The sequence below is a fragment of the Ixodes scapularis genome, unplaced genomic scaffold (assembly GCF_016920785.2).
Source record: "Ixodes scapularis isolate PalLabHiFi unplaced genomic scaffold, ASM1692078v2 PGA_scaffold1__304_contigs__length_218370807, whole genome shotgun sequence".
Taxonomy (NCBI): domain Eukaryota; kingdom Metazoa; phylum Arthropoda; class Arachnida; order Ixodida; family Ixodidae; genus Ixodes; species Ixodes scapularis.
In genome coordinates, this window is record NW_024609846.1 from 92,822,319 (window position 1) to 92,833,090 (window position 10,772).

A 10,772-nucleotide genomic window follows, 5' to 3' on the forward strand; every position below is an offset into this window, starting at 1 on the left:
GGCCGCTCGAGACATGGAACACGTGCGCTCGCGCATTTGACGCTACTTGCAAGACAAACGGAAACATATCGAGGGTAAAGCCCCTCGATGTGTTTGCGTTTGTCTTACAAGTAGCGTCAAATGCGCGAGTGCACGGGGCACGTGTCTCGAGCGTCATTTGGAAGCAAATGGCGGCGGAGCATCCGCTTGCGCCACGTGTCTCGCGCGTTTCCATAAGAATGGTTGGCGGTACTTGTAAAAAACGACTTTATCAAGGGGCTTTAATCGAGGGGCTTTAGTGGCGCCACCTCGAGGGCGCCCTCCTGTGACGGAGCTGGTAGGATGCGAGCAGACGACGCGCTATGGCAACGCACGGAGTGGCTATGCTAGTTCGCACCTATGCCGATTTAAAACCGTTTATTTATTAAGGCAACGTGCATGACGTTTTTTTTTGAGCGGTCTTTCCAATGAATAACAGCCTTTCGCAGTTGCTTTTTATATTCAAAAATTTACAAATGTCCCAAAAACGCCTTGCGCGGTGTGCGTCGTGCTACTCGCAGCCTCTCCGATTCTTGTTTTCTCGGATCTGTGGAGGCAGCTGTAGAAAAAAGTTTTGCATTCACAAGAGTAAATGTGCTATTTTCTTAGCTGTGCACGCGCGCACAGCATGCTAAGCGCCGCACACTTGTTTTAGCTTCAGTGTGTGAGCGTAGCAGACGCTACAAGACCGAGCTCCGGGCTTTCAGCGTCCCTGCCAAGCAAGCGCGCTCGTGCAGTGCAAACGCCGCTCTCCCTTTTAGCATCGGTTGCGTCTGCACTTCAGCTGTAACAAAGTATAGACACATTCAGCTTGCCGGTACGGACGCTTCTAATCAAGTCTTACTCAACAGTTGCTGACGAGCAAAGGCCAGTCAGCAACTGACGCTTAGCACCTACCGCATCGAATACGTGGCAAAAACGTTTGCCACATCGTGACTTGCTCGAAAGAAAATCAGAAATTTTCTTAAATTCTTCAACTGTAGGACATCGCCTTGGCCTGGCAAATTCATGCGATTGATTAATTTGTTCTATCAAATTTTAACTAAGAACTGTTTACAAATTTAAAATCGCTCGCTGAGAAGCGCATCACGCATTATGCACATTTGGATCCGCAAAATTAAACATACAAACAGTAGCAGTGGCGGATCCAAGGGGGGGGGGGGGCGGTGGGGGCGATGTCCCCCCCCCCCCCAAACGCCTCGCCAGGCAACCCCCCCCCCCCCCCCCCGGGGGTTCTTCGTCAGCTCGAAGAAAAAACGTAAGCAATCGACGCGAGAAATAAAAGATAAAAACAGCGGTGGGTGGACGGGCCAGCTGGGCGCTTCCAAAGTGGGGTTTATCTCCGTCAAGGTCACGGTACGTCTTCCCGACAGGGACGGCGCCAGGAGTTTCGAAGTGGAGAGAGAGTGGGGAGGCGCACCAAATATCAGGGTCCTCGACTGCAGGCACACTTCCAAACAAAGCCAGCACGTCGAGCATGGGGGGAAAATACCGTCAACATATCTAGTCCCCTTTCTCTCTCTCTCTCTCTCTCTGTCTCCCTCTTTCTGGGGGTTGTCTGCGAAAAATGTGTGCCCTGAAAGCTCCCAAACGCAGACGTCAAGCATCCTTCCTCAAGGGTAGCGGATTATTTTTCCTCTCTAGCGGCCGCCTTTTCATCACTTTTCGTTTGATGGTTGCTTCGTGGTTCTGGGCTTGTCTTTTGCCATGTCTTTTTTGGCTTGCTTTGAGATGCTGTCGCCCACGGGCTCACTAAAGGTATCTTATCTTATTTTAGGGAGGTGCGGAGGGGACGTACCGGGAGGAGACGTTCCAGGGGGGGGGGGGGGAGGGGGATGGGGATGCAGCTTGTACAACCAGGTGACCAATTGCTTTTCTTCTCAACTGAGAGAGGAAGCAAATGCTCTGGGTACAATGTAGTCTGGGTCTGAGGTTCTCCTGAAGACGATCCGGACTTCCCCACGACCTTGGCTTAAACATAAGCCCGCTTACGTCCTTGCCTCCATCCCTCACTGAGGATCAGCGCCGCAGCGCAGAATACAGAAAGAAGCCGACGAGTGCCAGAAGGGGGTGATGTTTCCTCTAATGGGCTTCATACCGCCTACGGTACGACTTCTCGTGGCGGGAAGCTAATAAAAGAAAGATAAACGGTACGAGCACTCTAAAGGCTAAGGGCTGCTTACACGGGGTCCTCAAGCCGATGCCGTAGGCATTTATATGTATACAATGCCGTTTCAACTTAGGGTGGCGGGACATATTTTAGGAAAGGCGCCCGCTACCCATTGTCTCCCCTTGGCGCCGTCTTTTCCAGTTAAACGCGTCTTCTGTAGATTTGACGGCAGAGCTTTCGCGCGGCTTTGCAGGAGCGAATATGTGTGTGTCGAACGGACTTGGGGAAAACGAGCCCTTTCAAAGATGCGTCTATACATAAATTAAATAGACAGTACCTGTGCCCGTTCGAGTGAACACCGACTCCTAAACATCCATGCTGCAGTCGTGATCGGCCTTTAGCCCAGTTGAGATTCGCCGACCTTACAACCGCACTGCCCTATCATATCTCTGCACCTGTCCTCTCGACCCTGACGAATGAGCTAACTACCCAGAAACAAGTAAGTGATCCTTTGATACAGAAAATATACAGACGAAGTACAATCGAATATAATTTGGAAGGATCCATTGCTGGTTTAAGGTCTTGTCTAAGTTCAAAAGTTACAGTTGCCGAACTGCAACATGCTTTAAAAAATATTCAACAATTATTCGCTTTCGTTCTCTCGAGTTGCATCCAGAACACGTGAGAACACGAGTTTGGGTTGGCAATGCCGCATGTGCTGTGCTCTGGACATTCCAAATATACGGCGAACAACCGACGAACTTGCATGGCAGCGTTCGTTTCGCTCGCTGCGTCAACAGTGTTTTGACGCCGCGAGCAGCGTCGAAGCCGCCGGGCCATTTTTGTCGCTTGTTTGCGCTGTACTCGCTCCGCTGATTTGCCGCTGTTCCCACATACCTAAAACAGCGCACACACACAAGAGGAAGAGAATAGACACAGGAAAGAGCGCCGACTCCCAACTTATATATTGTGAAAGAAGGAGAAAGATGAAGCTTCAGGTTTGAAACCTACGCGCACCCTCAGGGTGCGCGTAGGTTTCTTTCTCCTTCTTTCACAATATATAAGTTGGGAGTCGGCGCTCTTTCCTGTGTCTATTCTCTTCCTCTTGTGTGTGTGCGCTGTTTTAGGTATGTGTTCTAAGTACCAGCTAGCTCAACTCTCTACATTACTACCGCTGTTCCCGTTGCCGCAGCAGTTGAGCACTAGCTCCAACCAGAATGTCTGCCAAGGCAATGTCTTTAAGCTGCCCTAAATCGACTGCTCACGTAGTGTCGGTCTGAAACCCAAGTTTCAGAAAGGATAGTGTCACCACAATTTTCGAGATACTTACCTCTAGCGTGGTCACCTGAAAGGTTTTAATTCAAAGAGTTCATCCCCGACAAATAAACCGATACAAAAGCTCTCAAGATCTATATTATGTTATCAGAGTTTAGTAAAAACGATAACTCCACAAAAAATATAAACATGCCCCCCCCCAAAAAAAAATGGAGGCCTGGATCCGCCCCTGAACAGTAGTAAGTCATAGCAGGTGTATAACCTATTTTTTTTAGATGCTGAAGTCTCATTGACTTACTAGATTAACGTGAGAGACCCCCTTGCGATCAAAGATCGCAAGGGGGTCTCTCACGTTTGGCTTCGACGGGGTGAATAAGCAGAGAATTAATTGAAACGACTCCGGAATCCAGCCACCGCTTCTTCCTGCTGGCTATTTTGGAAAAATGGTTTATTAATTTCCAAAAAAAAACAAAAAAAAAACACCACTTACAGAACACGTTCACAGATTCGCTTTTACTGAAGTGTTTACTACACACGGCGAGAGGTTCTCGAATCTAGCTTTCCCTTTTCAGTTTGGTACGACATTCTTTTCTCAGTTTTATTTTGTCCCAATCATAATAAAAAAAATACACCCTATTCGCCGTGGTAGACGTGCACGGCTACGTACGCGTGCCATGTGCGGTTTCAAGCTTTGGTAAAATGTCCTACTCCAAATATCACTTCACGAAATAAACACAACGTGTGAAACAGGCTTTGCCGCGCGTTGCCCCCACAGCTATGAAGCGAGAGGATGAGCCGAGGGATCCAAGATTTGCGCGGTCTGTGCCAGTCTGTCGTACCCGTAACGTCACAAACGGCGATGGTGATAGCTAGAGAAGCGCCCCTTGTAGTTCCCACACGCCGCCATCGTGGGTAGCGCCATTTTGAGAGCGAGAGAGAAAGGGGGAAAGGACTACCGTAAAGTATTCGCTACCGGCGCTTTCCCCCTTGCTGGTGCGTTGGAAAGAGTGAAAGTCCCGGATAAGAAGCTTCGCCGGTGTTGGGTGTACGCATTGCCCAAACTTCGTTCATGAAACGTCGGTCTGTCCGTTCGTCCGTCTGTTTGTTTTTGTTTGTTTGTGTGTGTGTGTAGGATTACGCCAATCGCATCATGTGAAACGGACCTAACACAAAGAGAAGTGCTAATTGTTGACTGTCAACGATACAGTATGCGCACTAAATCTCGTAAACATATTTATACAATATTAAAGTTCTAAAAAAATGTCGCTTTAGGTTTTAATCTCCCACCTCCTCCCTCGTAATTTTTAACGCACATATTAATATCTAAAAAATCTTTTTAAGGAAGTAGCCATTGCCAAACTATTGGAACAAACTCTTGATTCCATAAAAATCTAAATCCCGTTTTTCCGGGATCATTTTTTTTTTTTCTCTCTTTGCAGGAATTATTTCTTCCGGGACCACCATTGGCTGCGGTCAGACTAATTATAACTGAAACAGATATTTTCGTTCCGGCAGATTTTTTAAGGCAAAGACAAGTATGAGTGTCTATCAGCATGATGCGATGACTGTCTGTTTCTCTGTCTTTCCCAGGTAACACGAAAACATTAGAACAACGTTATTTTTATGTTCGTCCCAAACGTTCGAGGAATGTTCTTAATGTCCGCCTGTATAAAGCTATTTGAACGTTTGGCAGAACATTCTTATAACGTTTTGATAAACGTTATTTGAACACTTGGAAAACAATTTTGCAACGTCAATATAATGTTTGGAAAACATTAACATAACATTACTGTAAACATTGTAATAACATTTGTACAACATAAATAAATCAGTTACACAGCGTTATTACAACAGAAATATAATGTTTACAAAACATTAAAATAACGTTCTGGTAAACGTTATATTAACATTCGTAAAACATGTTATTACCACACTATAGCCGGTGACGGGTCAAGAACGAAGTGGAAGCTCCTCCCACCTCTTTCCACTTGAGCAGAGCAAACGCTGGAGAGGAGGTCGCCTCCACTCCAGCATTCGCTCTACTAAAGAGGAAAGAGATGGGAGGAGCTTCCACTTGGTTCTTGACCTGTCACCGACTACAGCAAAATGTATGCAAAATGTTCGGAAGAGTGTTCTGCACCATGAAGACAAATATATACTGTAAAAGATTGGTTCAGACAGTTGTGTTTGACTGCACTGCCAGGGCTGTTGCCAAGAGACGGTGAATTACCATGGCAACACCTGTCAGTCGCCTTACCAAGGTGCAAGCCCTGCAACACAGTCAAATTAAAGTGTTTGAAGTAGCCTTAGTTCAGATGTGCCCTACACGCAGTATATATTTGCTTTAATGGTTCAGAAGTGTTCCTCCAAACTTTGCAGACATTTCACCAGTGCAGTAACATTCACTTGTTTCACAAGCATTAACACTCCTTGAAACAATATATGGTGAGCCAAAACAATTCTACACAGCAATGACACTTTAACTATTGTTGAGTATTGTTTACCCAGAAGATGGGGGCTTTGCAATGAGCATAAAAATGTGAGGCACGATCATTATTAGACCTTTTACAAAACAACAGATTAACACATTTCAATATTCGACACCAGTGAAAAGACAAAATAAAACAGACATGTATGGTTTGTCCTCATGGCTCTTAACAGTCCCTCCAAACATTTTTCCCTAAAAGCAATTGCATTTTTTTTTCGTGAACACTAACCGAGCTAGCTGCGCTTTTTGCTAATACAGTCGTGACAAAAAAACAAAGCCACAGTAGCGTGCGGCCTCGAACTACGTGCGCGCGTCCTGCCGGTGGCGTGGGGAACTACCCCCTCCAAGCACTGGCAGATTGCGGGATTAGCGACTACCAACACCCAGTTTAGCCTGCCCTGCTGCCGCACCGAGTCATTTGCCTAAAGTGGCGCACTGTACACTGACATTAAAATGTTTTGTCAGCTGAACAGACAATGCGCTTTTCGAGAACTTAATTTGCAACAATGCATGCTTTTGGTTCAATATGGTTGTCGTGATGTGAATCAAAGCTTATTGTGCTTCACTGGAACTGTAGCGAAAACAAAAAGCAAAGACATTCTGTTGCATTCCGCAATTCCAAGTAAACACGATCAGCTTATTCGATACAGAGAACCAGCCTTATCGAGACGCAGTGTAGAGAGTGCCACTCTAGGCGTATGGTCGTTAGTATTGTAGCAGGGCGGCAGAGCAGGTCATCTAAACGGATGCTGACAGCAGCTAATTTCACAGCTAGCTGCGGCAGCCATCGATACTAGTTCTTTTCGCTGCCATCATGAAGTGCGCGAGCATCTTGAGGCCGCAGGCTCCTGTGGCTTCGTTGAATCTTTCCACGTCTGTACATATATGTCAGAAAAGGATTCTACTCCAAGTGGTCTTTTAATTTATGATTATTGTAATATCTTTGCACTCTTCACCCAAAGTTTCAAGTGAGATCTAAGCAGAGAAAGATAAACAAGCAAACAAAAGTTTATCTATGATTATCATTCTCCCAAACTTGTCAAATCTGTTTGGCCATATACTGGTTGTCCCAGTAATTGAACAGAGTGTGTTTGTGAGAGGCAAAATAATTTAAAATATTGAACACTAAACCATCACAAAGCTTCTTTGTGACAATAGCTGTAAGCATAAATATAGAAAGACACTTGTTCGGAACACAAACAGCTGTGTGCGCCTCACACTTTCCCGGAGAGGAATAATCAGAAATTCATTTAGTCAGCTTAGCCATAATGCCACTCGACACACCACTAATTGAAGAAAAAAGTGTTCCCTTGGTAGAAAGTGTGGGATACGACTATCACCAGATTTAGCACAGCACAAACAAGATACATACAGGTGATTAATTGTAGAAGAACTTGTAGTTGGGCTAGTTGGTGAACGTTGGAAATCATAGTGTAAGGCGCAAAAAAGCAATGGACACAAGGGAGAAAACAGACATACAGGTGCCACTCACAACTGTATTTGAAAAGTGCAGAAAGAAAGGAATACATACATTGTCATCTTCATCACGTCCACGCATGCGCTTAGCCATGTGTTAGATGAAGAGTATATCACATGGCTAAGCGCATCCGTGGACGTGATGAAGATGACGATGGATGTATTCCTTTCTTTCTGAACTTTTCAAATATATATAGTTGTGAGTGACACATGTATGTCTGTTTTCTCTCTTATGTCCGTTGTTTTTTGCGCCGAACACCATGATATCCAGGTGATTAATTGCAGTCTACCCCTGTTGTGAAAAGAAAACAGTTTGGTACATGTTTATGAGTACATTTATTGACTCTCCAAATTTGAAACATGGAAGTGTATATGAGCATCGACAATATTGCTAGACTATGCAGTTAAAATTATTTTCCCTCTAAAAAAAAATTTAAGTGAACAATTATGAAAAAACTTTATACTTCCGAAGAAGCTTGAAGGCCTTTAAATTGGGTTCATGAAGCTCACATAATAAAAAGAAAGGAGCAAGAAAACTCAACAGTGTTTTTCTACCGCAAAAATAAACTAGACATCACAACGACCTCAAACTCTGGTAGAATGTAGCCCTGGCGATTGGAGTAGGGTGCAAAAGTTTGAGAACACGACATTACATGGATCAAAAGATAATAAAGAAAAAACTAAACTTCTCTATGAGCTGACGTCCATCTTAAGCATAATTTGCGGTACATAAAAAATAGCACCGAGAATGCTAGCACTAATTTTGGTGGAAAAAGCTTGCCATCATAAAAGAAAGCATGATTATCTTTCCTGCTCACAAACTTTCTCATTGAAATGAATGCCACAAGAGCTAAAATGTCATCTTACAGTTTTACAGTGGCCTCGCTTCATGCCAAAACTGTTTCTCTTTATTATCATTTTATTAAAATATTCGCAAACTTTCACATCCTACTCCAACCGCGAGGGCATTTCAGAGGAGTTTGAGCTCTCCGCATTCTCATTCCGAGCAGCTATAAATGTTCAAGTTGCAAAAGTAAAAATAGAGCTATAGAAAGCTTAAAAACCTGTCTGGAACACAAATGTCCACAACCGATGACTAGATGAAAGCAAGACATAACAAAAAAAAAACATTATTGCCATACTGAGTAGGTGGAAAATACTCATGAATAAATTGTTTTTAAAGGATAAAATAAAAATAAACACCGAATGTCTGTCTGAGATTCGCACCAGCACTTCCTGAGATTCGCACCAGCACTTCCTGCTTTGGACACGATGCTTAGGACTCCTTTGCCTGCAAACAAAACAACACAATATTAAATGCAAAACACCTAAACTTCTTAACAAGGTGCTATAAAGGAAGCAGATGCTTTCCTGAACTTACTTCGCTTAGTTCAATATTCAGCCCTTCGTCAAAGATTTGCAGGGGTGGCGGAGAGATAATGTGGGCAGTTGTCGACTAATAGCAAACATTTTTGTTGAAAAAGTAGTGCGAGTTGCACCTGTTTTCAAACAAGGTTCTCGAAAAGTTCTTCTGCCCTCCTTCCCATTGTGCATACCTGTGGGGACTGACATTTTCAGCTTTTGCAAAAGTCAAAACAAACAGCTGTGTCTCCATGTGAGACCAGACCTCTCACTAGCATTTGGCAATATTTCACGAAGAATTTCCAAAATCGCAAAGAAACTGCTGGGCACACCGTCGCACTGATGACCTAGCCAATGTCGCTACTACAGCTCGCTTGCCAAGCTGGACGACCGGATTCAGTACCACCCGACTCTGAATCTGTGTCCACGCAAAGTTCACTGAAACCGTCCGGTAGCACTGCTTAAAATCTCTTTCGCTCCGTTGTCGCTGTCGTCTACTCTGTCGACCATCAAATCCCTATCCGCCGCCACAAAAACCGAGTTCGGAAAAATGTCTGCAAGATGGTCGCGCACGCTCTCGGCAATTCTTTTTTGCCGGTTGCACACACGATGTAACGGTTTTCTATGTCATTTCATTTCCCCCCCTCTTGTTACTTTTGAAACAAAGATAACGACAAGATACCAGTTTACGTCAGATTGTTTTCAAGAAAATAAGCACGTGAACAGGGGTTTTCAAAAAGCTGGTTACTTACGGTTCTCGAGTTCCGCCGTCCAGAAGCTGTTCGGTTGTCCGCTTTATCAGTCAGCAGTCACCGTTGTGGACGCGGCTGGACGTAGCTTAATTGGAAATCAAAGTAACTCAAAGTTCAAACTAGTTCAAGCTATTCAAACTGTCCCAGAAGTTCGCTCGAAGAGAATCGCACTGATCGCACCGGCAAAGCCAGCGGTTGCAGCGGCCACAGATGCGGCTGTCCCTATTCGCACCCCGAGTGCGGATAGTGGTGGATTCTTATCCGCACTCCGAGTGAGAGAGAGAGAGAGAAGGAGTTTGGAAAGGAAGAGATAGTCCTGTAGACTCACTCAAATGGGAGTCATGCTAACTATCTTTGGGGGGAGGGGTGCGAATAATTTTGGATTCTTATCCGCACTCCGAGTGCGGATTATGTTGGCTTGCCTCCGAGTGCGTGAGTGCGGATTGCGTGCGGAGGCGCGGACTGGCGCGGACGCTGTACCGGGGGTACACTGTAGCACCGGGGCGGGGGTGGCGGGGGTACGAAGACGTTGGCACGAAGCCGTTGGATTTTCTTTACCTGCACTCCGCGTGTGGCGCGATTATGTCGCGGGAAACTATGAACACAGTGGTTTAGAAGTTCTCAACTTTGTGTTGATTCATTGGCGTGTTGGCAGCCTCGACGAGCGTATGGAAATATTGGCGGTTCCGGTTTCAGAATTAAAATAATTTCAAGGAAATGTTTTTTTGTTTTATAAAAGAAAAAAAAATTAACATTGGGTGGTGCGCTTCAGATTAAACGGTACTCACGCCTCGAATATCGGATAGAGGCGATCAAGTGCGTGTGCGTGTGCGTGTGCGTGCGCGTGCGCGTGTGTGTGTGCGTGCGTGTGTTTGTGTTCCCAAACACATCAGCTTTACAACCCCCCCCCCCCCCCCCCCCCAAAAAAAAAAAGAAAGTTCTGGCGATATTTTTTTTTTTGGACGGTTAAATATTTTTATTGACGAAAGAAAAAAAGAAAGAAACTAGAGCAGTGTGCAATTTGTGACGTGTATTGTCTTGTGCTTAGATGATGGGGGCAGTGCTTAGGAAAAAGGGGGGGGGGGGGGGGGGGAGGGGGTAAGAAAAATCAGTCATTTCCAGTAAACAATATTATTAAAAAATGAAGCCCCCCCCCCCCCCCCCCCCCCGGCTCAATCTTCTGAACACTTTCAACACTACTAGATGCGGGAATGCCTGATAAGTCCCCGGCCCTTTGTTACTGTAATTTTTTTTAATAGAAAGATTTGCGCTTTTGCAAGTAGACGACGAT